Source organism: Corvus cornix, chromosome 7 (genome assembly GCF_000738735.6).
Source record: "Corvus cornix cornix isolate S_Up_H32 chromosome 7, ASM73873v5, whole genome shotgun sequence".
NCBI classification, from domain to species: Eukaryota; Metazoa; Chordata; class Aves; order Passeriformes; family Corvidae; genus Corvus; species Corvus cornix.
Window position 1 is genome coordinate 38,108,503 of NC_046337.1, and position 6,000 is coordinate 38,114,502.

The following is a 6,000-nucleotide window of genomic DNA, read 5'->3' on the forward strand; positions in this document are numbered from 1 at the left end:
GCGGTGGGAGGCCGTGAAGGGATGAGGTGCTGCGGAGTCCCTGACGGGACAAGGCAGTGGGAAGGCACGAGGGGATGTGTGAGGGGGTGGGTGGCAGGAGGCTCCGAGGGGACAGGAGGCCGGGGTGGTGGGAAGGCCTGAGGAATTGGGGGTCAGAGGCCCCCAGGCAGCCGCCTCGTTCCTGCCGCCCGGCTGCTCTGGCGCTTTCCCAAAGCGTCTCCCAGGCCTGCGGCAGAAGCCCTGGAGGCCGGGCCTCGGCAGGAGGGTGGGGGCAGCCCCGAGGTGCTGAGGCTGGGCTGGCTGGGGACAAGGAGGGCAGGGGGCCCTGCTGGGGCACGGCCCCTGGCTGCTGCCAAGAAGGGGCAGTGGGCAGAGGCAGGGCTGGCGGCCAGCCCGGGCCCCCGCGGCTGCCCAGGCCACGGAGCTGTGACCGAGGCCCCTCGACACAGAGCTCTGGGCCCGCACAGCTGCTGCCGCCATGGGGAGGGCGGCGATGTCTCCTCGAGCAGGGCTGCCGAGTCAGTGCTGCCAAAGCGGCTCTGGACACCACAGAAACAGCAGCAGAGTGTGCACAGGAACAGCAGGAGCCCCAATGCCGGCAGCAGCTCAACAAGGCATCCGCACCAGCCGGGACGCCAGACGGGGCGACGCTGTGGGCACAGCTGCACGTGGCTTGGCAAAAGGCTCCAGCAGAATTGGCCACAATGGCTTCCTCTTGCCTTGCCAGCCTCACAGCGACACTTGGCAGCTTCAGCTGCAGCCTGTGCCCCGACTGACTTCAGTGGCCGTGCTTGAGGGCAGAATCGCCTTCCACAGTCAGGCGTCCTGAGACAGCGGGATCGGTGCCATCGTGAGAGAGAGACTCTGATGGGACACAAGCCCTGCGCTGCAGCTGTTGTCCCTCTCCTCCATGCAAGCACCTTACAGACACGTGCATGAGCTTCCAAACTAAATCCTGCACTTGCTTGCAACAAAGGAAGAAGCAGCAGGTGCTGAAGAAAAGCAGGGACTTCCGTGGCTCAGTTTTGCTCTCCACTTGGGTAATCACAGAATCCTTTGTGTTGGAAGGTATCTTCAAGATCATCCAGTTCTAACCACCCTGCCATGGGCACGGTGGGGTGCAGGCACACCTGTCACTAGAAATGGAAGAACATTTATCCATGTTTACCTTTCCCCGTCCTGGATTTCAAGCTAAGATGAAAAGATCAGCTGGTTAAAGCTGAATTTTGGAGCTCACGGAACTAGGAGCAGGAGTCTCCAATGGGACCTGGTATGTCTGTTCCACCTCTGTGAGATCACACGGTTGGAGCCAGGCACAGGCTCCAGGTTGGTCCCTTTCAGCATCCCCAAGTCTTTGTGGCTTCCTGTGCACCGCGAGACTTGTGAATCCATTCTTGAATTCCCAGTTAGTACTGTGCAGGACGTGAGAACACAGTGCTTGGAACAGCCTGTTTGGCTCATTCTTGGGTTTGCTGCTCCCGACTAAAGTAATAATCAGGAGTATATGCTGATGCACAGGTATAGCTGAACACCAGGGACTTTCTATGGAGTGTCTAAAACCTTGTGTGACTGCCCAGAGACTCTAAAACCCAGAGGTGAAAATGACGGCTTTGCTATTTAAGAATCCTAGAAATTTTGACATCTGATTTTTCTGGTCAAGGATTTGAATGCCAATGCGGAAATGACAAAAATATTAAAACTTGTTTTCATGGGCAATGCCTTTTAAATGGCATCAGTAAACTTACAGGGGACAGGGTATGACACTGGGGACAGACAGTACTTGGCAGTTAATGGCTTCAGATGTGGGAGATTAATGTTTTGCCCGGTTTCCCCCAGGAGTTCATGTTTTCCCAGGGCTTTGTTTGACTGGTCACTGCAGGTAACTTCCACTAAATGCAAAAGGATGTAGCAGCAGAACTTTTGGAGAATGTGCCTTAGGGATAGGGAGAAAACTTTGAGAATGATCAGCAGGGTCTGCAAAACTCAAAAAAAAAAAGAAAATTAAAATAGATCTAGCTCTGTGACTTTTCAGGCATGACTCTTTGGGTCTGGAGGTAATGTTTGCTTTGCATCAGCTACAAAGTTGTGCAATGACCCTGTAAGAACTGTTCCTGCTTACCCGGCAGGCACAGGAAGGCCTCTGAAACTTCAAATATTTGAAGTTTCAAAGGGTCAAAGTAATGAAGTGAGGCCTCTGAGATTCTGCTGCAGGCTGTGATGTTTCGCAGCACCCGTCTGGTCTGTGTTACTGTGGTTTTGGTTGCTGTAACCTGTGCTTTCTGTTGCTTCACTTCCAGCAACGCCCGTAGGAGCTGCAGAGGGTGAGGTTGTGTCCATCGGACCTGCAGTGCCAAAGGGATCAGACACTGCACAGAATCACAGAATCATTTTGGTTGGAGAAGATCTCCAGGACCATCAAGTCCAACTTGTGGCTGATCCCTGCCTTGTCACCAGCCCAGAGCACTGAGTGCCACCTCCAGGTGTTCCTGGAACACCTCCAGGGATGGGGACTCCACTCCACCCTGGGCAGTTCCAATGCCTGACCACCGTTTCCCTGAAGAAATTCTTCCTGATGTCCAGCCTGACCCTTCCCTGGCACAGCCTGAGGCCATTTCCTGTCATCTTCTCCCTGTTCCCTGGGAGCAGAGCTTGACCCCCCCCCCGGCTGCACCCTCCTGTCAGGGAGTTGTAGAAGTGAGAAGGTCCCCTCTGAGCCTCCTGTTCTCCAGGCTGAGCCCTCCCAGCTCCCTCAGCCTCTCCTTATATGACTTAAATGTGTGGCAGAGGGTACCAGCTTAGGACAGTGCATGAGCAATTAGAGAAAATGGAATCTCAAAAGCTTCTTCTCCTTCCCAGGGCGTCAATGGTTGGAGAACATTCAGCAGCCCACAGGCATGGGCTGTATGATTTTCTGCCCCTATCTCAAGGGACACAGCAGATGAGGTACGAAGAGAATTAAAGCTGAGTCTGTTGTGTCTGTGAATTATGGATCAGGTTGCAAACCCTCTGTAAGTCTGAGCAAAATTTAGAAGCCTTTCTCCTTCCTCTGTCAGCTGATGTCAATGTAAGTCTCCCGCAGGTGTGGTGAAGTTACTCAGAGAATCATAGAACACTTTGGGTTGGAAGGGATCTGAAAGCCCATCTCATTCTGATCCCCCCTGCCATGGGCAGGGACACCTTCCACTAGCCCAGGTTGCTCCAAGCTTTGTCCAGCCTGGCCTGGAACTCTTCCAGGGATCCAGGGGCATCCCCAGCTTCTCAGGGCACCCTGTGCCAGGGCCTGCCCACCCTCACAGGGAAAGATTTCTTCCCAGTATCCCATCTAATGCTGCCCTCTGGCACTGGGAAGCCATTCCCCCTTGTTCTGTCACGTCATGCCCATGGTAAAGAACTTGTCAGGAAGCTTTTGATTTTGCTAATGGCACACCACAAAAGCTATGGGAAAACAGAGGAATGTACTGCTGTGAATTTACTTTTCTTTTGTCAGGAGGGACATCATTACTTATCTGTCATCTGAGTGTCCAGGAAACAAGGGATCAGGAATAGCTCCTCAGTGCCTGGAATGCTGTTGAAACTGTTTTCAGCATACAGGCACGTGGTGATGCTGGATGGTTTACATTTTAAAGGAAAACGAGTCTTGTAATTACCAAAATTTCACTCACAAAGAGGAGTTATTGTTCCAGTTGTCTGGGAACAGAGCTGACTTGACTGCTGGGAGTGAAAGGGGTCTGAAAATAGTCATCTAAGAGAGATGCTTTAATTTCCTCATTTCTTAATTAACACCTGTTTGCTGTGTAGATTAAATCGGATACAACTCCCTCCCTCTGCCCCAAGCTGCCTTGGCATCTGGAACTTGCTGGTGGTAGGCTCCAAATTAAGTCCTTAAACTGTCAGTTCTCCATCTCACCTTTCATTGCTTCTCTGTGTGCCATCGCACCACTCACCACCTGGTGCTTCCTAGCAGAGTCCTTATCAGCAAATGCTGGAGACTGGGCACAAAGAGAACGTGGTGAAAATCTCAGACCTCGCTGTAAACCCAGAACTTGGGGCACTCTGAGTCTGAAAATGTAAAATTGGTTCCACTGCTTAAGTCTACTGAAAGCAGAGATTCAGGGAGCTGGAATAGCAGACATCGCCGTTGTCCAAATGCTGTAAAGCCAGGGCTCTGCAGAGGAACGTCGGTTTCATTAAACAATTCCCAAGTCCCACTCAGCATTACTACAATCCTGCTGGCAGCATTTCCTAGGAGCTACTTGAAGAGGACAGTCTTTAAACTCTGCAGTTGGCTCAATATTTAAAATTACTCTTGGACTGCTACAACACTGTGCCTCGGTTGTTGGGAAGGAATTTTATATACTCAGCTTCCAGTGGAATATTAGCTGGTCCCAGCATACAAGAGGCAAATGGTTCCCTTTTCAGGGATGAAGTGGAAGGCTCAATGTTGTCCAGACCGCTGCAGCAAGGTGAAAAACAGCAAGGATCTTGGGACTCTGAATGCCAAGTTCTTCCTGTTCAAATGGTCTGAGCGGTCTCATTCCACGTGTTTCATCACCACCTCTGACTGATCGCAGAGAAACCACGGCAGAAGCTGGTCAAAGAGCTCACCTGAAGGTTTTGCCTTGATCTGAGGCAGCCTGGTCTTGGCTCTGGCAGCAGGGAAGTTGGGCATGACTCCTGAGAGTCTCCAGCTCTGTTTAAATCCTTTGCATTGTGGTGCTCTGGCATGGCTGCAACCACAGCAGAACATTCCTGGCTACAGGTGAGGCTGTCCAAGAGCTGGGAGAGAACACCTGCAGCTGCACGGAGCAAGGAGAATGGATGTAGAGAGAGGCTCTGTCTTTTGATTGGGAAGAGTTTCAATTGGCAGACTGGACCCCGTTCCCAATGCTGAAATCCAGGCTGGCTGGTAAAAAGTGCCCACCCCTTTTTCTTTTTTGGCTTATGGACCTGCAGCCACCTCTCCCAAGGCAGTGCCTGGGTGGGATGGCACACATGTGGTGAGGTTCCTGTTTGGCACCGCCTCTGCTTGTCCCCCTGTGGTTCCTAGCGCAGTTTCCACGCTCGTAGCTCTACCAGCTACCAGCCCCAGGTTCCTTTTCCAGGATCCCACAGCAACAACAGGGCACGAATCCAGTGACCATCAAGTCTGTTGGCCTTTAGGGGTCTTTGCCCTAAAACACCTGTAGTGTTGAGTGACACCCAATTCCTTCTGTCGCTCGAGGAGTCGGATTCTCCCGGTGTCCAGCCTTGTGACCGGCTGCCACGCTGCAATCCGACAGCTTACAAGCAGGGGGAACTTCATGCTTTTTCTTATTAAATTTGAGCCTCCCACAAGTTCCCGTGATTTGGGAAGTTCTTAAAATGAGCCCATGCCACGGAATTCAAGTGGAACTGCAATTTGAAGGCTAATGGAGGAATGTCACTCATGGGATCTTCAGAACGGACATGGTTACACCCATCTCTGCCTTGTGAACAGGCAGCAACAGGTGAGCTTGCTTAAAGGCAGCAGTTTCCAACATCGTTTTCCAAAAATCCCGTTAACTTCTGGGCTGAAACTGGGGGTCCTGGTGATCTGCCATGTGTCTCGGGTCTAGGAGGCTTCTCGTGGGTGCTTTGGTCTGCAGGGTAACGGTGGCAGTTCCACGTGGGTGAATTCCCCTCTGGTGCTGGGGAATCATCAGGGAATGCCAGCTTCTAAGTGCTTCCAGTTGCTGCCAAGACGTGAAGGTCCTGGGTCCAGTGCTAAGGGAAGAGTTGACTCACCCCATGGAAAACAAATGGCTAAAAGTGAACAAAATAACTAGGTTCTGCCTTTGGCTATGGAGATATCAGGAATCCAGTGCTCCCTGAACTCTCCAGTGGGGAATTCAGTCCTGGGAAAAAGGCACTGCAGCCCATCGCTTATCAGAGAGCTACTGCTAGATGGAGAAAAGCGGACAACAAATATTTACCCTGGGATCAATTCTGTTTAAAGTGCAATGTTTGGAGCAGAGCTTGGAC